The 25873-nt window shown below is 48.5% G+C and overlaps 1 long non-coding RNA gene across 1 annotated transcript; it reads left to right on the top strand.

Annotated features, from left to right (window-relative positions):
• Positions 1-3771: 3771 nt before the first annotated feature.
• LOC134427007 (uncharacterized) lies at positions 3772-12376 on the top strand. The gene is made up of 4 exons (XR_010030073.1): positions 3772-3857; positions 9114-9355; positions 10122-10225; positions 12169-12376. It is a non-coding gene; the product is annotated as an uncharacterized LOC134427007 (long non-coding RNA).
• Positions 12377-25873: the final 13497 nt, after the last annotated feature.

The raw sequence follows: 25873 nt of genomic DNA, 5'->3' as shown, positions 1-25873 counted from the left end.
TCATTAGGTCTTTTATGGATTGTCAGCGTGGAGAACTGATCCTGGTTCCAGGGCAAAGAAAACTACATCATATTAAAATACATGGCTCTTGTGGGACGCAGCACTTTCACAGGGCTGCCTGCGAGTTTGGCAAGAGCCTGAAGTTGAGAAAGACAGATAACCCTGCAAATCAGGAAAGGCAGGGTTTCATCAATAGAAAATTACAGATCCCTGGTGAGAACTCGCATCATTATCTATCAGGAAATAAATTGGCCTGAGCTCCTCTTAACTGGTTCATCTGCTGGGGTGTCGTGGTGGGCAGGACCTTTGTCTCCTGAGCAGCCACTGGTTCACTGGGTGCTTTAATTGCTTGCAGGAGAAACTAGTGATGGAGCCACGGTAAAGGTGCTCATGCCCCAGCTTCAAAGAAAAGAGTTTTTTAAAGGCTTCACTGTCCTAGAATGCTTTAACTGGTGACACAGGTGGGAAGGGAGAGGTTCTTACAGAGAAGAGGTGCAAAGAATATCCCAATCCTCACCCATATGATGGAGCAGTGCTCCATATCAGAGCTTTGTTTCCAGAGGAGGATGAAAAACATCCTCAGGGCTACAAGAAACACCCCACAGGGCTGTGGGCCAGCTTTGCTGCAGCAACTTTGAGCCTTTAAATCCAGCCTTTGGGAAATGCATGGATCTATTCCAAATAAGGCACCCAGGAATGTGGAATGTAGGTGTCCCTTATCCTTTAGGATACTCGAGGCATGCTGCATGTCTGGTAGCAAGGACAAAGTTTGTTGGCCATCACGCAGCTGAGAGCACATGGGCAAGGACAAGCCTTCGTTTGGGCTCTGTTGGCAGGAGAAAGTTGGCACGCCAAAAGGATTAATTATGCCCCAAAATAAACGTAAAGGTACGGCTGGGGAGAAGTACCAGTGGCAGGAATTCTGGCACCCATCCCACGGGCCAGAGGGAACGGGGAGGGGGAGGAGACGGGAAACTTCACCGCTCTTAAACCTCGGCATCCTCCGTCGTTGTGTCCGGGGCGGGCACGCGTGGAGAGAGCCTTTTCCAGGAGAGGGCACTCGTGGGAAACAGCAGCACCAGCCGCTCCGGCCCGGCCAGCGGGAGCGCTTCCCCGGGCGTCCTGCATCCCTCATCCCATTTTCTGCATGCCGCATCCAGCATCCCGCATCCTGCATCCCGCATCCTTCATCCCGCACGCCGCATCCTGTATCCTGTATCCCGCATCCCGCATCCCATCCTGCATCCCACATCCTGTATCCTGTATCCTGCATCTCGCACCCTGCATCCCGCATCCCCCAACCTGCATCCCTCATCCCGCATCCCACATCCTTCATCCTGCATCCCTCATCCCGCATCTCGCATCCTGCACCCCGCATCCTTCGTCCCGCATCCCGCACCCCATATCCTTCATCCTGCATCCTGCACCCTGCATCCCACATCCTGCACCCCGCATCCTGCATCCCTCATCCCGCACCCCATATCCTTCATCCTGCATCCCGCATCCTGCATCCTGCATCCCGCACCCCTCATCCCGCACCCCGCATCCTCCATCCTTCATCCCGCATCCCGCATCCTCCATCCCTCACCCCGCATCCTGCATCCTGCATCCCGCATCCCTCATCCCACATCCTTCATCCCGCATCCCGCATCCCGCATCCTCCATCCCTCACCCCGCACCCCGCATCCTGCATCCCGCATCCCTCCGAGCCCTTCCCCGCACCGCCGCAACCCCCCCGGCAGTGGCAGCCCCCAGTTCCCCGCATCCCTGTGCAGCGAGCAGCGGGAATCCCCCGCATCCCTCTGCTCCAGGCTGACAGGGATCCTCCGCCCCCCCGCATCCCTCTGGAGCGGGAATCTCCCGGTCCCCGCCTCCTTCCCGGCAGAGGGATCCCCCCGGCTCCCCGCATCCCTCTGCCGCCGCCTGAGCCACTGTGGGATTCACCGGGAGAACGTGAATCCTCGCAGATCCGTTTGGATCCTCTCCCATTCCCTGTCTATGCTGCTGTGTGCTTCGACAGCTATTAGCCCTGAAAAAAAAAAAAAAGGGAAAAAAAATTTAAAAAGGAAAAAAAATCTCGATGTACAGAAAAAAAAAAGCCCTTAGGCCAGTGGTGCACTACGTGAGAGGGAAACATCTTGTATGCTAATTGGCTTTAGGTACTTACAGCAAGATTGAGACTTGTAGCATTGCCACAGATTGTTGGAAATTCCTCCGATAAGCTGACAGATGAATGTGTCTCTCTCATGGAGAGGTGAGAGAGCAGCAAAATACTTCCAAGAGCACAGGCAGCGAAGCAGAGATATTTCTGGCATGTCAACACGCCGGGGCGGTGAGAACGCTGACCACTCGCTGCGGGAAGGATGGGCAGAGAGGGAAGGGGAGGCAAGGGGGAAGCAGAGGGCAGGCAGGCACGAAATGCTGATCTGCCGGCCACGTCCTGCCACCTGCACACCGAGGAGCAGCTTTTTGTGAGAAGGGCTCCATCAACTTGAATTACTGCTTGTGAAGCGAGGTGGGAGCGAGCGGGAGTGACCGAGCCAGAATCCGGCCCTGCACAGGAGCACGGCCAGCAGAGGTGTGGGCTGAGATTAATGTCCCAGCACAGATAATTGTTGGGACCTGCTTAACCATAAACCATGGTTATTTCTTTGGCTGAGATTTTGAGTTTGTTTTTTTTTTTTTTTTCCCCACAAGTTTCAGAATTAACCTTGCCCTTTAGCCATGGGCAGAGTTCATTTCTGCTGAGTTCCCAGCCCTGCTGTTGGGATGATGCTGGGGGAGCTCTCTGGCTGCTGGAGCCGAAGTGGGAAAGGCAGAGCTGTGCTGAGGTTTCCCCACAAGCACTAACCCTTCAGGTAAATCTTCACATCCACTCTATGCTGTAAAAAATGAGGAAAAATAAAAAGCCTTGAGGCCCAGGGGCATCATGCATCTTGCACCACAGCCTTACACAGCAGCACAAGCACAATCCGGTCCTGAAAATGCACCAGACCCTGTGGTTCACTCTGTCTGTTCCAAAACACTGGGAATAAACCCCACAGGAGTGCAAAGTGAGTGTCACACAGACAGGGCACCCAGCTGGGCATCCTGTGCCTCTGTCCCACTCCAGCTGCCCCACCAGGCCTTGGTTCTCCCTCTGCTTGCAAAGTGTGAAAAGTAATTTCTGATGGTTGAGATGGGAGTTGCTGTTCAAGGTTTTTGCAGGATATTTGGAGCTGTTTCTGAGGCTTTTAAATGGACTCTTTGGATGTCTCTGAGTGTGGGCCCTTTGCTGAAGCAGTGTTCACTCCTGGCCATTGGCTGTGCCTGGTGCTGCTCTCGTGTACCAGAGTGAGCCCTGGATATTGCTCAGGTCAAACATTGCTCCTTCTCTCTATCTACCTGGAAGCATTTGCACAGGTGCTTTCCTGTCAGTTCTGAGTGCACGAGGACTGTGGCAATTTGCAGATCCCCCAGCTTTTAGACTTGGGTTCAGTTTCTCAATTTTTGAGACAATTCTGCCTCTGACCTTGAGCAAGGTCACTTTCAACTTCCGTGCCTCAGTTCTCCCAGCAATAAAATGGGCTTAACAACATTTCCTTTCTCCAAATTTAAGTTTTCCTCACCATGTCCTGCCCACAACTGCACACTGTGAATCCAATGGGATCCCTAATTTAATGAGCACAGGGGAGCCTATTATTACAACCTTCATGCCATAGCTCTGTCTTTATCTCTGCCTGCAATTTGCTGTAGGAAATATCACTGCTTTCTCTTTTCAATTGCCATTAGCAATTGCAGCAGCTGTGGTACAGGACCCAGGGATTTTCAGCTGAAGTCTAAAAGCAGTTGACAACTGTATGAATCTCAGAGCCAGGGTAAGTAGCTAATGCAAATATCAACATTGTAGTAAGAAACACTCAGGAGCAGTAAGTGACTGATAGAAAAGTGATTATATGGACTTTATGTTGAAAAGTAAATATTTACTCTTCACCATTGACAGATGCTTCAAGCACCATAGATCTAAAAAAGACATTGATTTGCTCTCCTCCAGCCTCTCTTATCTCCTACTTATGAAAATATCTGGTGAATAGTACATCATCTGCTTGCTCCACAGCCTAAGTGCCTCAGAGCAGCCACTCAGGTAATTTATTTGGCACCCAACAGTGCAATAGTTAATTGCAGTGCTTGTGGAATTGCGTGTGGGCTCTGCCACAGCCTCCTGAAATGCAGTCACCCAGCACTGCTCCCGCTTCCCTGGTTCAGAGCTTGAACACTGGGCCAGCTCTGCCCTCCTCGGCAGCCACCCAGGCATTAAAAATAAGGAAAAAAAAAATAAACAAGCAGAAAAGAAAAAGGTTTCATTCTACAAGAAATTTTATTCCTTGAAGAAGAAGTAGAAAGGAGAATGACCTCAGAAAATGCAGCTGCGCTCTTTAAGAACAGGCTGGCCGTCGGTGGCTCCCCGTGCCGCTCTCCTCTTTGCCCTCCTGGAATTGCCTTGAAATAACTTAAATGAAGTTGAGCCACTCGGAGGCTGTCAGCTTTGCTGGACCTCCTTGGCAATCAATTTAACCTCCTGGAATAATTTTTTTTTTCTGCTGCTGAAGTTGCTGAGTCAGGGATGGGTGTCTGGGGGCTGCCTGCAGAGCTGGAGCTGGTCCCTGTTCCCCAGGGAGCCACCCAGGAACATGCCTGTGGGCAGATAAGGTGCTGTTCCTCTCATTTGCTATTTTTGGAAGGGACACTCATGGGTGGCGTGTTACAATGACCTGTGTATGACCGTGCTTTCATCAGCTGGGGGTTGGATCCTTCTGAGGGCAGCTGTGGCTGTGCACACCCAGTGTGAGCTGCCTCAGTCTTCCTGCAACCCTTAAGGGGCAGGGAAAGTCCTCTGGGATGCTTCAGCATCCCTGCCCCTTGGGTGGAGCAGGCATTTTAGCCTCTCATTGGCTCTAAAGGAGAGAAACACGCTGTGCTGCCTCACTTTTGTCCCGTTTTGGGGCTCAGCTGTCTTTAGAAGAGCCCTTGCAGCTGCAGGTGGCCTTGGATGACATTGGCAGGGTCCGTCCATGCGTGCGTCCCTCCCGCCCCTCGGAGCTGCACTGCTCTTCACACTGCAGCAGCTTTCTCTCTACAGCTGATAATTACTCACCTCAGAAAGAAATAATCACAAAGTGGAGGGTACAGAGAGTTGTTCACAGAAGAAGAGAACCATAAACTTTGTCTGTTTCTCCTTTGGAGCCTCTGCATCGGCCGGACGGATCTGCCCAAGCTGCTCCGTGCATGTTGTGCTCAGTAATTACCGACTGCATAAACATTTCTCTTTTATTTAATTTTGCCTGATGATAATTAGGTGTGAGAGCCTTGTTTAGCAGCCTCTCACTGCTTCCTGCTCCCAGTTGTTTCCAAACCTGAAACAGAGGATGGAACCTGCCCCACAACGACATTACCCGGTAAGATCCTATCCAGCACAAACTCCGCACCCTGGGAAAAGCAACCCAGCCTGAAAAATGCTCCAGATGAATCCCAAAAGACAGCTGCAGCGTAAGGCTGCCTTCCAGAGCTGTCACCAGAAGAGTGTTCAAAAGAAAAGGAATAAGAAACACATTTGCCAAGTTCATAAAACTGCGACCTTGAGACAAAGGTCTCCAAGGCATCACTGGCTTTCGCTGGGTCGTGGCACGAGGGGACAACCACAGCGACCTGCAAAGGGACCTTTGATGACATCAGACATGTCAAGGAGAGATTTACTGATAACAGAGGGTTAGAACACTCAGAGTGTTTGCAATGCTTGGATTCTGCTTTTGCTGAACCAGCGCAGCAGAAGAAGTTGGGGGTGTTCTGCACCCGTGTCGGTGCCTCAGTGTCCCCAGCCCTGCAGGGACTCGGGGCTGGCTCCCCACACATCCTGCACCCACAGCATTTCCAGGCTGCCTGTCCCTTCTGCTCTCCTCCTCCATCAAGTCCCTCTGCCTGCATGCAGGAAAATCACTCCAGGGACTTTGGTAAGATTGTTCCTGTGAAGGAGACAGGTGAGAAGGAACCTCCCTCTTGCAAAGGCAGTCTTTTAATCCTTTTATTTGTGTAGGTGCTCTGGTGCCTACAATGCTGTTGGAAGTCTATGGGCCAACACCAACACATGTGTAAAGTTTCATTGTCACCAGAGCAGAGGTGTGTGGATAGAGAATATTTTCTTCACACATTAAACATTCAGGTTTCTTTTATTCTTTTTTTTCCCCTTGCTCTTCATGCCATGCAAGCAGCTCACAAAGCTGCTGCCTGCAGCCTTAGGTGTGCATTAGCTTCCATTTGATTGCTGTACAGCAACTCTTCTTATCTTTGAAAATTAACCATTTCATAAGCAGAGAGGAGGTGTCTCACAGCGTGAGCGTAATGCACCAGGCATTGCACCAAAGACTGCAGAGTGCACCACTCTTCAGTCAATGCTGGGGCTTTGACACCTAAAAAAAAAAGTATATTCCAATTCCAGCCCTGTCAGATGTACAGAGCAATTATGCAAAACTGTCTTTAAGAAGATATTATTCTTAGGACTTTTTTATTTTATTTTATTTTTGTGACAAGCAGCATTTCACAAAAATCCTCACCTTTTCTTGCTTATTTAATTCAGTGCCACTTACAGTAAATTATATTTGTACAGTTTCATTATCACATCTATGTAAATTCTTCCAGTAAGGTACCCTCAGACTTTAGGATGCAGAACAATTTTTTTAAGATAGGGTCTAACATAAAACAAAGGAAAATAAGCAAGGTGATTCCTTTTTCTGCATTGACTGCATGGATGTTAATGAGAGTCATCTCCATGTACAGGTCTAGCATCTGGTTGCTATATTTATTTTAATTGTGTGGGGTTTGTTTGTTTTCAGGGAGAAATCCAAATCCCATATGTGCTCTCTTATGACACAAACCCCTGAAAAATCAGAATAAATCTATAGATGTAACATCCATGTGCTTTTTAATTGCTCTCTTCTCACTAACTAAATACTGTGGGATGTTTCAGGGTGAGACATGAACCTCCCAGCTTCATCTCTTTCCCACTCCTGTGTTGTCCTAGCTGCCTGCTGTTGACTCCTTGTAGGTCATTTCCAGCAACATAAGCAAGACAAGCAAACAGCAAAATTGCAAGATGCAAATGCCCTTCGTTTTTGGCTCCGAGTCAAAAAATAATAAGTTGACAATAACCCTGCCAGAATATGCAGCAAGGGTGACTGCATTTGTCTTCCTGTTAGCGTGACAGTACAAGGGAGCTGGTCACCAGCAAGAGATGAGCTTGTGCTCCCCTGGTCACTGCAGCATGTGCCTTGTCTCAGGTTTTAAAGGTTTTTCTGGGTAAAGCAGAAAGAATTCCACTCAAACAGCTCGTTTCCATTTCTTCAGCAGGAAAAGCATGGGGAAGGGGGAAGGAAAAAAAGCAGGTGACTTAAAGTAATGTTAAAATAACACTAAATGAAGCACAGCTTGTTTTATAAAAGCTGCTGTGGGTGTAGGGAAGAAATGCTTTTCTGGGTGATGCTTGCGGTGGAGATGGGAGGGCAGGTGGGGACCCATAGGGATGGAACTGAGAGCCGGGACCTGCTCTGAGCTCTGACAGGAGCCTGAAGCTGCTCTGAGCTCTGACAGGAGCCTGAAGCTGCTCTGAGCTCTGAAAGGAGTATGGAGTTGCACTGAGCTCTGAAAGGAGCCTGAAGCTGCGCTGGGCTCTGAAAGGAGCCTGGACTGAGCTCTGAAAGGAGCCTGAAGCTGCTCTGAGCTCTGACAGGAGCCTGAAGCTGCTCTGAGCTCTGACAGCAGTATGGACTGAGCTCTGAAAGAAGCCTGGACCTGCTCTGAGCTCTGAGAGGAGCCTGAAGCTGCACTGCCAGTCCCCAGCCCTGCAGTGAGCCCTGAGATCCCAGCCTGTCACCTCCTGGGCTCCCCAACAACACAGAGGAGATTCCTCTGTTTTAAAAAATGAAGAACTTGCATCAGCATCTTTTCAGTCAAAGCATTTAAGGTGGCTCCTCTAGTGTCCTCCCTTCCATGCAGGGAGCCTCAATTTCCCAGCCCTGCCCTTGGCACAGGTTTCCACAGAGCCTGTATGGACTTCAGCAATGCTGATGGGGACACCCTCATGCTGGGAATAAATGAAACCATTGCATGAACTCTTGATCCCTTTGGAGGTCAAGATTTGGAGCTCAGCAACTCTCTCAAGACCTTGAGTTGAAAGTATCAGGGTGCTGCTATGATATTGCACACAAGAGGAAGAAGCAGTGAAGTCTGGCCATGGAGGGATGCTCAGCTTCCAGAATTTCTCCCAGCTAAGCCTGTCGCTGTTGAGCTGAGGTTCAGCTCCAGCACCAGAGGCTCTTTATCTCCAGCCAGGAGGAGCCAGTGGAGGAGAATCCTGCAGTGAGCAGCACTTTGGGAGTTTGTGATAGATGCTGTCTACCTCATTACTGAACAATGAAACTTTATTGTTCCTTCTCTTCTATTGATTTTTATGTCTCCAAAGCATGCTGGTGAGCTCTGAAATGAGCATCTGTCAGGGGGAACTGCTGCTGCTGATCTGCACCTTTGAAGAGAACGTCCATGGATCAAATCCTGGATCAGTCCTGTGCTGTGTCTGCAGGAGAGCAGGGCTTCCCCTGGGCTGGGAGTGCTGAGGGTTTGTCCTTCCAGTGCACCTGGCCTGTGAGAGGGCTGGATACCTCCAGATCCAGTGCACCAGCACCTTTCTGCTGGGAAAAGGCAGCATTTTGGCCAACATCCATGCAACTCAGCACAGACCTTCCCAAATCAGCTTGGCTTGGAGTGTGAGGCTCCATCAGTGGGGACTCCAGCTCCAGCCTGGAGAAATGCTGAGCCTGGCAGCTGCTGCCATGGGCTGAGCACTGGAGGGGACCCCATAGATCCATGACACTCTTTGCTGTGCTGCCACCCTGCCTGCAACAGCAGAGCAAATATTTGCATTATTTGTTTGTGTACAGCCCTCAAGCCGGGAAGCGTTTGCCCTGCAGTCCCTACACATACACCCGTGAACTTCACAAGTAGTTAATATTTTATGCATAATTCATAAAATTATACTACATTTTCTGGGAGTAATTAGCTGACTCTGTACCTCTAATGAACTGCAGGTTCAGCTATGACAAATACAGCGGGCGACTCCGAGGGATAGTAACACGCAGGCGCCTTTGAGCAAAGTTCAAGCAGCTCCTAAATTAACCAGAGTGAATCCCCAAAGATGCAGTATTTATGCACTGAAGAAGGAAGGGAGGGCTCTCATCTCACCACTCTCATCAGCCATCACAGCCCAGGAAGCAAGAGAGAGAAAATAAGAGTTATTTACCTCTTGCTAATTGGGAGCTGGGCAGCTCAGGTGAGACTTTCCTCCTTTTGCTTTATTTGGTTGATTGCGTGGAGTTGTCATGGAAGTGATCCCCAGTGTGGAAATGGATGTAATTGGCACTAAGATTTTCAGGCTTAAATTGCAAATTTTTCTTAAAATTCTGTTCTCAGTTGGAGGAAAATGAAATCCATTTGAGCTGTTCTGGTTCTTAAAATAGAAACTGAGCAATTTAATCAAAATTCTTATTTCCAGAGCATCAGCTCTGCTTCTGTGGGTGCAGGGCTGCCTTTTCCCAGGGCTCAGCCCCAGCCCCTTTAGGGCTGCCCACTGAGACAAAGCCAGCTGTGCCATACACCCAAAGAGTGGAAAATTTGGGTGCTGGGTGAGCAATGGTATTTGTAACACAGGACACAACCTTTTCCTCTCACCGCTCAGTTTTGGGCTGAATAAATGGATCAGCAGCAGCACTGGGCCAATCCCTGCTGCCAGGCTGGGACCTCTGCTCCTCTGGCATCCCCTCATGGCACTAAATACAGCACAGTGACCCCAAAGCAGGAGAGCACCTCGTGCTGCCCTGCCCAGCCTGGCTGCTCCATCTCACCCATCACCAGTGCCACGGCCAGTTGGCACCACACAGGATGCCAGCAGCATCTCCAGGGCACACACCTCTCCTCCCAGCTCCCAACTGCTCCCAAGTGTGGCCAGAATGAAGCTGCTCACTGAGGGTGACCTCAGAAACCTGGAGATCTAATACACTGCCAGCAGTAGTCTCAAATATTAAATTTTCCCTCCACAGCGTGCTCCCTAAATGGGAGAGCCCATCCTGCCACAGCCATTCCCACTGCTGGGACACACGGATCCACTGCCAGGAATTGACTTTAAGTGCAGGGCCGCAAACTGGTAAATGTATTAACTTCAGGTGCCTCTCTGACATTTTTAAAAAAAATTAAATTTTCAGGTCTGTCATAGGTACAAAGGGAGCCACAGAGAAGAGCTGCACGTGTCAGGGGGTGAGCACATCAAGGCAGATGATGGTGACACCTGTCTGGTTGAGTTTAGGCTGACAAAATTCTGCATAGAGACCTCTGTGGAGGGAAGAGGATGCTCAGGGGAAGCAGTGATGCAGGGGACCTCCTCAGAAGCAGACCTCATTTGTTCAAATTAGGTTATAACTTAATTATGGATGCAAGGCTCTTCATTCCTGACAAGTTTTCCATAATCTTAACTTGATCTCGTGTCAGAAGGGTCCCATCCTCTGATAACCAAGCCCAGCTAAGAGTTTAACTAGAATAATAGCTGATTAAAAGGGGTTAATAGATACACCTCAAACAGAAGTAAATTAACGGGAGACGCCGTCTCTTGGCTAATGGGATCAGAACAGCATTTGTTTAGTTTATGAATGATTAATCTCCCTCTCTTGGCATTCCTGGGATGCTAATTGCACTTAGGGAGCCCGTGTTTGTTTTCACAAGGGCTGGAGGTGGCAGGAGGAAGGCAATGCTTGGCCCAAAGGGGAGTTCACTCACCCGGGTAATGGGCTCTTGGCACAGCCTCGGGGATGCCGGGAAAGCCACGCTCTGGGACAGGAGCTCCTCCTAAACCCCAGTTAAAGACTCTGCTGGAGCCACTTTGGGTGTTTTATGAGGAAACCTGTGAAGTTCACAAAGGCGCCGAGCGCGAGGCGAGGCTCACCGCCCCAAAAACGCTCGGGTTTCTCCCCGTGGAAACGCTCCAAACAGATCACAGCAGAGCTGAAAGAAAGGCCAGAGGAGGGAAACCACTTCTCACGGCAAGTTTTGCGTTTGACAGTTCAAAGCAGGAGAGCAGCAGCATTTGTCAGCAGCGCTGGGAGGGAGGCAGTAATTGCCTGGAAGCAGCCACAGATGCGGGGCTCGCTCCAGCTGCTGCTGCATTGCTAAGAGGTAACCAAATCATTTTCCTCTCCACACACTTGTCAGCATTTTAATCCTCCATTATCTTTGTACCTAACAACACAAATGTGCTACCTCAGCCGTACTGTGAATTTACTAGCAAACAAACCATTTCAAACAAAAAAATAAAAGAAAAAAGAAAAGAAGAAAAGGGTTTTCATCCCTGGCTTAGCGAGCGTGAGGCGTGTGGAAGGTGTCCTGCTCATTGCAGGGGGATTGGATTATGCGACCTTTAAAGGACCTCTCCAACCCAAAACACCCTATGGTTTTATGATTTTCTGAATAAAGCCCTTCCAAGTGGAGGCCCTGATTCAGCAAGGTACCAAGACAAGTGCCACCAAAGTCAGCTGGCAGCACCCAGCACAAACTTTCAGCATGTTTGAAAAGGACTCAGTGAGTTTGGAGGCAGGAGGAGCAGCTTTGAAGATATAGCACCTGCCCACCATGCACAGGATGTTTGCAGTGACCCATCAAATAATCTTTGGTGCTCTGGCAGTTCTTTGTAAGGATCAAAATCTGGGTTTACCAAATTACTGAGCTGTGATAAAGGCCAGTTCTTCATTCAGTTTAGTTTCCAATGTGCCAGATGATGGTGGGGTGTGACTTTATGGGTGGTTAGGGCTCACTGAGGAGAAATATGTGTAGAGGAGAGGACAGCCAGAGTGCTCAGTGTGTGTTCATGGTCTTCCAGCCTTTACCAAGGGATGGATGTTTGAAAGATGTGAGGAACATTGGGAAGACCAAGAGAACAACTCTGCACTAGACCTCTTTTTAAGTTTGGGATGAATTGAAATTAGGTGAGAGGAATCTAATTTAAATCCAGAAGTTCTGCTGTTACCAAAACTGCATGCTAAGAAAGGGGATGCTCTTTTACTATTCTCCATAAATAATGTTACTTTGTGCTGCTCCCAGGTGTTTCATTCATCACTGGATCGTATAGAAAGCCTGAGCTGAATAAAACCTTCTGAAAGAAGATGAGGAGACACGCTCTGCCTTGTAGATTATTTCACAGCTACTGAAGCCATTTGTTTCCTCTGCCTGTTTCCCACAAACTTGGAAAATTAACCATGTACCAGGAGGTGTGACTTTTACTTTTTGCCAAATGGCATGGAAATAAATTCATTATTAAGAGAAACATCTAAGAATATTTGGTTTAAGAATAAATTACTGGATGATTTGCTGGAGGAACTCCAACAAGGCAGATTTGGGCTGAGGTCTGAGGGGGCTCAGAGCAGCTACAAAGATGTGAGACCTTTTTCCAAGCTGGGGTGGGGGATCCAGGGTCTGCTTGTTGCTGGAGTATGGGAGCACCAGAGCATTTATGAAACTCTCCCAGACATCCCCTTCCTGAGCCATTCAATCCCCCAAGCTACAAGTATTTGTTGCTTGTACAAGTATTCCAAACCCTGCCCCGACTGAGGTCTCTGGCAAAATTGCTGCCCACAATTTGCCTCTGGCAAAATTGCTGCCCACGATGTTTGTAAACTCAATGAGATGTTTATGGGCACGGGAAGGATGTCCAGACGTGGCCCCCAGCCAGCTCATCCCTGCAGCCCCCCATGCTCAGGGATCACTGCCCTGCCACGTGAAGGGAGCCCTGTGCACAGAGGTACAAGAGGTTACGGGCAGATATGGGCAGGGATGAGGAGAGGTTGTGCAAACGGGACAGAGACTGTGCTGAACTCCTCTTCAGAACCCATCAAACTCACCCAAAGGCGATGTGGGAGGAGTGTCTGAGGTGTGCTGACAGCTCTGTGTGCAGAGGCTGAGCTCGGGGAGCCCGTGGGTGGAGGCCAGGGGGAAGCTTGGGGCAATGGGGGTTTCGTGTAAGGGACTGGCTGACAGTGGTGCCCTGCAGCCCTTTTCTCCCTGCTGGAGAGCCAGGTCTGCAGCCAAAACAGCCTTTTGTACAGCCCAGGGCAGCCTCCCAGGCAGCAGTTTGAAACTCCTCTGCCTCGTGCAGAGGCTTACAGCTGCAGGTAGGTGCCTGGTGGGATTTGCAGAGGTGCCGAGGCATGTAAAGCACCTCATTCCCAGTGCAAATGCCACCAGGTGCCTGCCTGCATCATTAGGCACCTAATGGCCTCTGAAAGCTGGCTCCTGGGAGTGGGATGCTCCTGCCAGCAGCACCCCAGAGCCAGGCTGGCTGCTCTGCAGCACAGCTCCCATGGGAGACACAGCCCTTGGCCCCATCCCAGCACCCCGGGGCCTGGCAGCTCCTCCCTGCCTCAGTTTCCTCATGCAGCAGCTGAATTGTTCACATTGTGAAACACTTTGTGATCTCCCACAGATGAGCCACAGTGGGAGAGTGAGGTGGTACCAAAGGGCTGATTATTGCTAAAAAAAAATTATTAAATGTCCTTTTACCTGCAAAGCCAGAGCACAGCATGGTACTGGCTCCAGAGCAGGATTAAAACACATCCCAGCCTGTCTGTATTTCAGCCTTGTCCTTGCACAGAGGGGCTACAAGGTGGGGAAGTTTCCTCTTCTTGTGCTGTGACAAATGGTCTGGCCAGGTAACAAATTCCAGGCTGGAATATGCCTCCTCAGCAGCCCAAGGTGTGATTGCAGTGGGCATTGCATTAATTCCTGAAATGTCTTTTTAAAATTGGTTTTACAGTTCACTGGGAGTGTGAGGCTGCAGCCTCTATGGCCAGTGCTGCTCACACACAACTGGGGGAAATTTAGCTAAAAACTGATCCCACGTGGCTGGGCCTGGCAGCACAGAGCAGGGACCAAGCCAGGTGGGATTTAATAAATACATTTGTTTGTCAGCAGAGAGCACACTGCATGCAAACATGGAGAAACACACAAGTGCATGCTGTGTGGCTCAAAAGAACTCCTGCTAAATTCTTTGCTCTGGTTTTGTGAATCCCACATGTGTGCAAGGCTGCAAGGTGGGACTTTGTTCCCAAAAGTGCCAGGCAGAAACAGCAATTAAGGGATGATGAGTTGCCCAGAACTGGTGGGGACAGCTCCTGCTCTCAGACCAGCTCAGGTCTTCAGTGGCATCTGGGAGTTCAGGGATTGTACAGAGCCCCAGAACCTGAGGCAAAGCCATAGGAAATCCTTCTCTTTTAGAGGAGTTGAAAATCCTTCTCTTTTAGAGGAGTTGAAAATCCTTCTCTTTTAGCGGAGTTGAGCATCACCCCTGATCAACCTAATCAAATAAATGACCCAAACAGCCCAAACTCTGTGATACACCTGAGCACAAGCCCTGGAAAATGTTGTTAACTCCTCTCCTGTCTGGAGGAAAGGCTCTTTCCCTGCTCAGCAGGTACTTGTTCACTCTGGGAAAGAGTTAATGCACGTTTGTGCCATCAGCATCTGCTGCAAATGCCCACAAAAGAGCTGGTCCCTGCCACGTCCTGCTGTTGAACCCAATCAGGTTAAAGTGTGGTCACACATCAAAGGTGCCCTCAAAACCAACAACTTCCTACAGATCTGCATGTTCATCCTCAGATCTGCTGACTTCAGGGATAAAATATATCTCTTACTACCTTTTGCCCCTGTAAGCAGGGCACAGACACCCAGCAGTGACTTCAGGGCAGGAGCTGCCTCCCTTCCCATCACCCCGTCCCACTGATGGGAAGAGTTGTGGCTCTTCAACCCCAGAGCCTGGGGCGACTTTACAGAGCTTCCAGCAAGAAAACAACCAAACAAAATTAAAAAAAAAAAATCCCAAACAAACAAAAGAAAGAAATGAAACCTCTTCATGTTTTTCACGTGGGTTTTTTATTAATGTGGAAAATTAACTAAAGCCTGTAAGCCCAGGATCCCACAAGGGTCGTAATGGTAAGTCACTTTTCAGAGTGTAATCACACTGGGAGAGAAAAATATCTGCAGCATGTCTGCATGGGCAGGATTCATGCTTGGGAGCCACCAGCCTCCTCCAGCTCCTTCAAACCACCCAAAGGCTTTGAGAGGCCTTGGCACCAGAGCCCTGAACCCCCTTGGCCGTGGTTTATTTTATTTTTTTTTCTCTCAATCGGACAATGCCTTTGGGAATGATTTGCTCTCTATTCTAATATGGCTCTGACCAGGCAGGAGGCTGTGCTGATCTCCATGCGTTGTGTCTATCATTGTCCAGGCATTTTAATTTACACTGCAGTAAAAAATTTGGCACCCAACCTTTTCTACTTCGAGCCACAATGGAGAGGCTGCTCCAAAGGCTTGACTGTGCTGGTTTCCCTCCTCCATTCAGGGGGTGCATTGTGGAGGAAGGACATTGGAACGCAAACCCCCCAAACCTGGGGTGACAGGTTTTAATCCCGTCAGCCTGGGATCTCATTGCTGGAATGACTCTGCCAGATGAGGATCTCTTTGTCTGTCCAGAGCAGCTTTGCAGCACACAGCAATACAGATGATCCTAAATAAATATATATCTATATCCTAAAGCATTGACAGAGGCTGTCTTACTCCAGGACTGGTAGAAAATATGGGATTCTTTCCTCGAGGAGGTCACTTTGCTACACAGGGGCTTCTCCATGTCCTTGCACAGCCCTCAGAGCTGGGATGGGGAAACCTCTGCTGGAGATTCTGGGGCTCTGGGACCTTTCCCTGCCCTTTCCCCCCACATCAGAGTGAGCTGCAGGTCGGTGCAGCCCCTGCCTGGCTGCGGGAGCCGCGCAGCAGCGAGGGGATCCTGCGCTGCTGCAATGCAGGGCTCAGTGCAGGTTGCAGAAAGCGAAGGACACACAGACACTGCAGAACCAGGGCCGGAGGCTGGAGGGGAGGATCAGAGCCCAGCCCCGTGCCGTGTTCCCCTCCCCATCTGTCTGCCTTGGGCTGCATCCATTTCCAGCCAACACCATCCATAGCCAAGCAGCCAGCAAAGGGCACCTCGGGCACTGGCAAGCTTGGGAGGTGAAGGGGCACAAATGCAACCAGGAGTAGGCAGGGCTGATTTCTATGGTCCCATACTGCTTATCTAATGCTCTGGCAAGGAGCTGGAGCCAATTTATCATTGTTTATCCCCAAAACAGCTACTGCCTCTGCCAGATAATGTCTGGGGAGAGTCACCTCTCCTCCCATTCCTGCTTTGCTTTTCAGGGAGGTAGCAGTAATTCTGCTGGGCACAGGGAAAACGCACCAACAGGAACACACTGAGCCAAAATTTTTAAAAATCTTCTGAAAAGAGGAAAAATAAAAGTAAAGCAGTTTTCTGTCTCTTTCTCATTTATCACCCCTACTGTTTTCAATATAAAACCAGGAGAGGACAAAAAAGAAACACTGAGGAAACAGCAGCCTTTCCATTTCTTTCATGCACGTGAATTGTTCTCATGAATTAGGATACTTTTGTTTTGGACAAGTTCCCCAAAATTAGGAGGGGTGAAAAAGCAAAAAAGAACTTCTTGGATCAAATTTCCCAAGCAGGAAGCACTTTCCTACTCTGCTTTCCTTACCTTAGTCTGGATTCTTCCTGTTACCTGGTGGCTTCATTTACTTCTGTACATTTACAGAGCAAACCTCCCTGACATTAACTAACCCCAGCTTTTTTTTTTTTCCTACAGACCACCTTCAAAACCATCACAAATGTGAATTTAAGGAGGAACACACCTTGAGAAGACAGAGGGGAAGATAAAAGACACGGAGCAAAGCCGTGGCCGACGCGTGTTTGCTGCTGCACAGAGAGATGGGGAAACAACCAGGCACGAGGAGGAGAGTGAAGAATTGGAGCCAGCTCTGCAGGTCACACACTGGCAATGCCTCAAGGACAGGAAACAAATGATCCACTGCTGTGTTTGTAATAGGATGGAGGGGAAGGGATGGCAGGCAGGCAACACACTCCCGTGGATGGGAGGAGTAGGAGGGAGATGCTGGCGGAGGCAGGAGAATCCACCTGCTGAGTGACCCCTTGAGGAATGTTATTCCTTCATTTTTTCCTGTCTTGTTGCTGTCCTGATGGAGTTGACAGGGTTCTGGGCATTTACAGGGTGAGATCCCATCCAATGAAGGAATGGGATGAGAAAATGGGACTGAAAAGCCAAGGGACAAGGAGAGGAGGCTGCTGGTTGTGGGACATGAGATTCCTCCTGAAAGCACCTTGGAGTTTCCTGGAGAGAAGGAAGGCTGAGAACAGAAGGGACAGAAACCATCAGAAGGGGACACAGAGGTTGGGTGATGAGTGCCAGAGAACCTCAGCGTTATGGAGCACAAGGGAAGCAAGAGGGATATGGGCAAAAAAATAAACAATAATAAATATTTCAGGACCTGCACTACTCCTGACAGCTGTAACGGGTGTATATCAAGAGCTCCCACAAACCCTGGAAATTTCATTAAGAAGCCCACAATGCTTGGACACATATGAAATTATGATACTTCTCATCCTTTCCTGTGTCAAAATCCTCCAAGCCTCAGCTGCCTTAAAAAGTTGTTTATAATAAATACATCTTCTTAATGCTACCATATAGGGTATTTGCAGCTGGGTAGATTTGACTGATATAGCACATTCTTTATGGCGATCATTCCTTGATTAAAAAAAATATTTTTTCCGTGTCAGGCTCTTTCTGTCACTATCGACCATAAATCAATTTGTCACATAAATGGTAATAAAACAAGAGATGTTTGTTCTCTCAAACACCACACAAGTGGGTTTTGCAGCATGGTTACAGCTCTGCTCTCATGTCAGGCTCGGTGGTCCTTGCCCTGATGGTCCCGGGAGGGCAGCACAGCTCCGTGGCACTGCAGGCACTGGGGGAAGAGCCACGGGCTCATCCAAGCATCACTGGTGTCACAAGGGTGATGTCTGCAGTGAGCACTGGTGTCACTGGTGTCACAAGGGTGATGTCTGCAGTGAGCACTGGTGTCACAGGGTCACAGCTGAGTCCTGGGCCAGTGCTCACTGCAGACCTCCCCACACAAAAACCCAGATCCAAATGGAATTGTTTGAAATTCTGGCTGTCCCGCGCTGTTCAGGGGTGCTGCAGAGTGAGGGTTTGTACCTGCGAGTGCCTCTGTGTATTTTAATTAGAATAAAGCTCTTCACTCACTGCAATGTCTGTCAGAGTCCCACAAAGTGATGCTGGAGCTGCTTCTCCTTTCTGTGTAAGATTCCCAGAAACACTGCTTTGCAAAAAACACTTTCTCCTAGTGAAGGGCTCTTATTTTTTAAGATTTCCTAGCCTGGGAACACAGCACAAGTGTGTGTGCTGCAGGGACCCAAGTTGCAGCCTGACTTGCCGGCCATGCATCTGCCACTCCTCACTCCACGAGCGTCTCCAGTTTCAGCCTGGCATCTCCGATCATCGTAAGTCTGCTTAGCCATTTTAATAGCACTAAATGGAGCCTGTGCTCCTGCCCTTATCTGCTCTCTATGTCTTCCGGGTCACACATGCTTAGTTTACTGTCAGAGACAAGTTTTTACTGCTGTCAGCACTGCAGCGTGCGGTACCTGCAGAGCAGCAGGCTGCGGGCTCTGCGCTGCGTCCTCGCTGGCAAGGAAATTACCACCCGCCAGCTGATTCCCCAACATTTGTCTTGTGCTTTCTTAATTGGTACCATCAAGGAAAGATGCTGGAGAAAAAAAAAAACAAAAAAAAAGAAAGCAACAAGAAAAAACAACCGACTACATGGTGCAAAAAAAAAAAAAAAAAAAAAAAAAAAGGTGATGTTATCTATTTACAAGCCTTTTGTGCGGCGGTAATAATAATTAACATAACAACAATGACTAATAATTAGGATTGCCTGCACTGAGTTAAGGACATGATTTTGTTTTCCTTTGTGCACATGCAAATCTGGACTCATTTTCCTCTCGTCACCAAAGGAAAAAAGTGTGAGAGGAGAATAAGTCCACAAGCAGGGAACATGCATTTATCTGGGCATATTTAACTCTGGTTACCCCCAGACCCTAATCCACTGCTGGCAGGGTAACCCCCAGCACATACCCGTGTTCCCATGTAGGATGCTGGGGCTGTGCATGTCCACTCCCTCTGTATTTGCCACCTGGAAAACCTGGTCAGCTGTCTTTAAAATCACATCAAACAGAACAATGCAAGTGGAGACGATAAAAGATGCAGAAAAGATGCACACGTGGCTTCATTCTCACCCCCCTTCACTCTGAGCCCTGCAGGCTGGATCTGCAGTTCCAGCAGCTCAAGAAAATCTTTGTCAAATTAATAGATTTAAAAGTAGAAAACCCCAGCCGAGAGTCCAGGCACGCTTCTGAGATCACCTGCTCGGGTTCTGCACCAGCAGCACTGATGGAATTACTTTTGCTTTACACCAGCATAAATAAAAGCAAGATCAGTTCCACTATCTGGAAGGTAAGGATGAAGTTTTACAGCCTCCTTTTTCCTTATCACACCCAGACTTTTTAATACCCTGGAAGGATAATGAGCAAGGTTGTGCCAATGCCTGGCTCTCTGGGCTTGCAGGCACTGCTGGTGCTGGGGCTCTCACCCCCTTTGCCTCTGGAAATTTGGGATGCGAGCAGCAGTGGGGCTGGAAAAATGATCAGCTGTTTATGAACAGATCATTTGTTAAATCCCCTTGGCTAAAGTAATTCCTGCCAGTGTGAAGGTACAACAGAGTGAAAATGAATAATCTCCCCTGCAATTCTCAGGGGCGAGGGACCACACTCCCTGTGCGCTCTGCTGCTAAATTTAGCACAGATACAGTGAGTGCATTCCTGCATGGAGCTGCTCTCCCCAAAGAGCATTTTTTGGACCAGGAGGGGCTGCAGAGCAGCTGGATCTCCCTGGCTGTGTTATTGGGGTGGGCTCTGCTGCAGGGTTGCTGTAAACCGAACCCTGGGGTGCAGGGTTGGAGCCCCTGAGCTGGGATAAATCAAATGGAACAGCTGTGACTTACCCCAGCGGTCACTCCAGCTCTGGAGTTATCTAGTTACAGGCACGTTGCTCCTGCTCCATCCAGCCCCGGACCTTAATATAACTTTTAAATCGTTGCAAAATGAACTTGGCATTTTAGTTCCTTGGACTGTGTAAAAACCCCATTGCTGTATGGTGCCCTGGGACAGGGACAGAGACAGCTATTTATATCATTTCCAGCAAAACACCCCATGAAACATGAAGGAAACTGGAAAATCAATAATCATTATTACAGTGTCTCTGGGTCTCGGGTGTGGGGGGCACTGCACATCCCTGCTCCAGGATCTAGCCCCTGCTCAGAGCATTTCCAGTGACGCAGTGCGGGAAGGAAAGGAAGAAACAGGGAAACTGAGGCACAGAATTGTTTATAAAGAGTTTATGGTGCAGCAAATCTTCTCTATCCTCACTGCCCACAGGTCCTGGCAGGGAGGGAGGGTGTCCCAGCCTGTGGGAGCAGCTCTGCAGCAGTGCAAGAGGCACAGGGCCAGTGCAGCATGGTGTGGGGCTGATGTTCTGAGATGTGTGCGATTCTGGCAGGGATATAAACCTGCTCAGATGATGCAGCTGTGCTCTGGACCATTTCAGGACGGGCTCATGTGCCATGCTCCCCCAGGGTTGGCTCCTTCAGCCTGTCCTGCTTCCATCCTCTGTGCCTGCAGGCAGGGCAGGGTGAGGGGGTTTGTCCCTTCCAGCAGGATTTCCATCCCTTGGAGGGGCTGTAGCCCCACAGTGGGGGCTTGGGCTGGGTTCACCAAGGTGGGCTTGGGTGCCACACCTGTACAAAACCAGGGTGGGCTTTTGTGCCACACCTGTGCAAAGCCAAGGTGGGCTTGTGTGCCACACCTGTGCAAAGCCAAGGTGGGCTTGTGTGCCACACCTGTGCAAAGCATCCTGACAGAGACACCACAGAGCCCATCAAGGCTGGGAGGTGACAAGGAGAGCAACCAGCACTGCTCTGACTGCACTAACACTTACCATGCTCTAAAAACACTGAATTAGGAAACTCACTCCAGCACCCAAGAACCTTCTGGGTGAAGGAAATCACTGAAGAGAAACCCCAAGGGAATTTCAAAGCTGATGGCGCTCACACATTTCTTTCAGAGCAGTCTCCTCTCTTTTGGGGGCAGTACTGCAGGGAAAATCCCATTGCATTTTTTCTGGTGCAACCAGCACCTATCTCCTCACTGTGACAGAGGGCTCAGGAGGGAGGTGAACTCAGTGGTGGGGAGTCCTTGCTCTCCCTCCCTCCTTCCCCTGCACCCCTGATGCACCCCAGAGCAGGCTGGTAGCTCCATGGGTCAGTTGTGAGAGCTGCCCCTGTGCCCGCCTTTGTCTGGAGTGTGTGCACAGAAGGCAGATGATGGCAATTGATGTGCTGCTTCCTTCAGGTTTAGGTTTCCTGTCAGCTGAGCTGCAGATAAACCATAAACACAAAGAACAAACAAACAATTAGCCTCCCTTGGACCCAGCACACAGACACTCTGCTGAGGTTTATAGCCATTTTCCAGCTTTACTGCTGGGATAAATCTTTCACCACCCACTGCCCAATCAACCTCAATACAAAAAAGTTGTTTGTTCTGTTGGTTGGTTTTTTTTTTTTCTTTTTTGTTTTATATTTGATTTTTATATTCAGGAAACATTAAAACAAGTGTGCAGAGAGAGAGGTGGGGACTGACATGTAAATTCTGTATTGATCCAAAGGATGTGCTGGCTTGATTCTTCCTGGTGTGGGACCAGATGAGAGGCAGAATAACCTCTGCTTCCTCTGAGCAGTGTTTTCCAGCACTGCTGGACCTCCATGTGCAGCATCCTTCAGCCCCACGCATCCACCATCGCCCTGGTCACACACCAGTGGGTGCATCAGGCCAGGGGATGCTGCCTTCCATAAGCCCCTAGTCTGCTTTATTACCCAAATTTATTCTTCAATCTGAAAAAAATAATTAAGATAAATCTGTTTGTTTTCCATCCTGCACTTGTATATAGCCCCAGGTAGGGTTTTCTTGTCACTGGGTAAAAATTGCCTTCATGGTGTCACTGGTGCATCACTGGCACAAAAGGCTGATTCAGATTTGGTGGTAAATTACCCATAGCTTTTTTTATTTTTTTTCATAGGACTGTGAATTTTGTCAAAACTTTCTGTGGCAGTTTCATTTTGTGTCTTTATCGTCCAGCGAGGGGGAGCTGGGAGTGCTAAATTAATTTCTGTGGTGAGACCAACAAATTCAGCTCTCCTGCTGTAAAAGATACATTAATTTTGCTACATTCCCCTTTTTAATAGGCACAAAGCCACCTGGATAAATACAGGTAGCACAGAGAGAGCAGCCATGGACCTGGGCACAAGGACTGTCAGCTACAATAAATAAGTCAGACATTAAGAAAACAGTACATGCAGAGAAATTGAACTTTCATTTTACTTTGGTTTTTAGCATTTTTTTGTGTGAGGTGAGGGAAAATGATAAGCTCCAATAATTTCATCTACCACAAAGATGTGAAAAGAAGATGAAGAATGTCCTCTGGGTTTAAAATATTTAGATGTTTTAATGTTTAATGTCAGATACATTGGTTTTGATAAATACAATAAAGGAAGTATTAATCTCACATGCTGCGCAGTTGGACATGGGGTTACTCCCTCATTACAGCTTCACTGCCAGTGGACAAACCTGGGGAGCATTTCTCGGGGATCTGCTGATCCATGGGACTGTTTCCTGCAGGAGTTCAGGGTGACGTTTTGCAGAAGTTGGACGAAGATCACCAACCTGACTGGGAGAACAATCCTCTGATACCCACTGGCAAGTCACATCCAGAGACAGATAAATGAGACAGCCAGTCCATCCTGGGAATGTGACTGGGTTGATTTTATGAGGACAGTGAGGAATTTGTGCTTGGCGTGTGCCTTGGTGTTCCCATGGCATTCCCTGCCCAGCCCTGGGAGAAACTGGAGACACCAACATTGGCACCTGAAACATTGAATCACAGGCAGAGGCTTTGCTAGAGGTGCAGATAAGACAATTTGGTCCTTGCCACACTTTGGGGCTGTGCAAACAGCACTGGCCAGAATTAAGAAATTATTTTGTGGGGGAAACATCTTTTAATGAGCTCATTGCAAAACCTCTTTTTATACTGCAACTGGAAGGTAGCAAATCTCAGGCTGGTGGCTGCTGAGGGAAATGCCCCTCCAAGGTCAACCAGTTCGGAGCTCTGGATTGGTAGAAGGTTCTCAGAAAATGCTGATTTTATCATTGGTTTTGTGCCCAGTTCTGCTCTGGAGGTGATCTTGTTATCGCACATTCAGAAGTCAATCAAAGATACATTGAACAATGTTTTGGATGAACAGTTGGATGGCTCTTCAGTCTCTGAGTCTGAAAATCAAGCCCAGGGGCCTCCAGAGGCTTGTTGAAGTGAGGACAGGCAGTGATGCCAAATGATGTCTGAAAGAGCTCCATGTCCACAAGAACCCTGCTCACGGCAACGCGTTCCCATTTCTTAGACGGATCTGTGTCCTGTGCTGTCTAGCCAGAGCATAGATTTCCTGCCAAATTCTCCTTGCTGTGCTATTACCTCATCCCTCTGACACACTGTTTGTCCAATGCCACCATTTTTCCTGCCCTGTCTGGAGGGTGAACTCTCTGAGACAAGGACTTTGCATCCGCTGCAGCTCCACCTTGTCCCCAAACACTGTGGATGGATCACCCAGAGGTTCTGCAGTGATTTCTCTGCAGGAACACAAGGGACTCTTTTCTTGCGTCAGTCTCAGCTGGTTTGGGGTAGGTAGAGTGAGGTGGGGAGCACAGCCAGGGCTTGTCAAATGCAGTAGGAGAAAATCCATAGGACAGAAGGCACCTTTCCTTGCAGCTCCTAACACGGCCCCATCACTGAGAAGGAAACAAAGCAGGGAAATCATGGAGAAAAAACCCACAGAGCCTTTGTGTGGCAGAGCAAACATGGCATGTAAATCAGCATGCAAATGAGGCTGGCAAGGCTCTAACGAGGAGAAGTTACCACCAAGCTTCCCATGCAGCCCCAAGGCTGAGAGGAGCATTTCACTGCACAGAGCATCCTGAGCTCAGGCACAAACCGCGCTGGCGAGGAGTGGAATAAAAAGGGCAATTTAAGACGAGGGTGGCTGTAAGTAGCAGATGAGAAAACACAATAAAAGGGAAGATTTCTTACTCTGCAAGTGAATCCATTTACTTCAAAGGTACCACATTTCTTTGATACAATAGCATAACGTTTTTATTGGGGACTAATTGAGCCAGTGATATAATTACGACAGTAAATTAAGGCCTGAAGTATACTTTGAATTTAGGAATAAATTCGTAAATACTTCCTTATCAGTGGCATGTAGGAAAACGACCAGACTGATTTAGCAGGGAGGGATCCTTATGTATTGGCCACCTCAGGAAAACGATGAGCCCTCTTTCCACATAAAAATGAGTGATACATGAACTGCTTTGACTGCAGCCTTTTAGTCACTGCTTGCTATAATCAGCTTTACTAGTGGGTTAATAAAATTTAATTAATAGTTAATTAAGGCTTACAGTCAAGTATACCCATTTTTGATTACTTTATCATCACAGTGTTTACATGAAGGTGAAAAGCAGAGCCTAAAATTCATCTGTCTCTGAGTGTTGCTCAGGACAAGCAAGGGAGAAAAGCTGCATTGCCTTAGAGCCTTGGGAAGGGGACAGAGGTGATCAGAAAAGCTTTTCTTGGGATCTCAGGCTGTGTCTGTGTCTTTCACTTGCAAGTCTGCAGCTGAGTTCTTTAAAACCCTGCATTCCTCCAGTCTGACTTTCCTTGCTGGTTCCAGATCAGCTATTGCTCAGGAAAACAAAAAGGCAAACACCAAAGAGCCAGAAGTGTTCTCAATCAGTTCATCCTTTCCCCATCACTGTTCTGCCAATTAGTGTCCAGATATCCTCAAAGAGGATTAATAAATCCAACTTTAGCTCCAAATCTGAACCACGCTTTCTACAGTTCAGTGACAGTCTGGGTGTCTGACATGTTGAAGGAAGCCTCAACCACATGTACACCCAGCAGAAACTGGATATTGGAAAGGAGAAAAGCCCTTGAATAATGTGTTTAATGCAGAAAAATGCCATCAAACTGTTTTTTATGGAAGTGTATCCCTCAGAAACTGCTGACTTCTCCTTTATTATATTTAGCAATACAAATAGCTGAGAACTGTGTTTGGGCTCATTGCAGATAAAGTGCTGGAAAGATAGTGGTGGAGTGAAGGGACATTTATTTCTCTTACTGAGACCTGCACCGTGCTGCCACAGCTGGTGAATCTTATCTCTAAGGCTTTTCTTGGGAATAAAGCATTTAGCCTTTGTAGCTGGGTCTTGTTACAAGGAGCAGGAGAGAAGATTCAATTATGTGCCCTGGCACGGGGAGAGGGAACGAGCAACAACGGAGTGCTGATGCAAAGGGAAGAAAGCCATGCAACCATCACCAATGCCCTGAACTGCACACAGGAGATCTCATTGACCACAACAGTGTGATCCCAGAGAGAAAAGGAAAGATGAGAGCCTAGAGTGCCCTCCAAGACAGATACGATCTCAGGAATCTGCGGATGGGCTGTTGCATGCTATCAAGATCTCTCTAGTGTTTCTCCTTGGAGGGGTTTACAGACAGAGAAATATTGCTCTCCCCAGAGACCACCCTAAACAAAGCAAGAGCTCAGTGAGCCTCCCTTCCTCAAGTAAAACAGTGCAGCACAGTCCCTGGATTTATTATTGTAATTGCTAGAGGAATTACTGATATCCTTGCTGTATCCTTGCTCACCT

The sequence above is a fragment of the Melospiza melodia genome, chromosome 19 (assembly GCF_035770615.1).
Source record: "Melospiza melodia melodia isolate bMelMel2 chromosome 19, bMelMel2.pri, whole genome shotgun sequence".
Taxonomy (NCBI): Eukaryota; Metazoa; Chordata; class Aves; order Passeriformes; family Passerellidae; genus Melospiza; species Melospiza melodia.
Note: the sequence above shows the minus strand (reverse complement) of the source record. Positions and strands in the feature narration are given on the sequence as shown.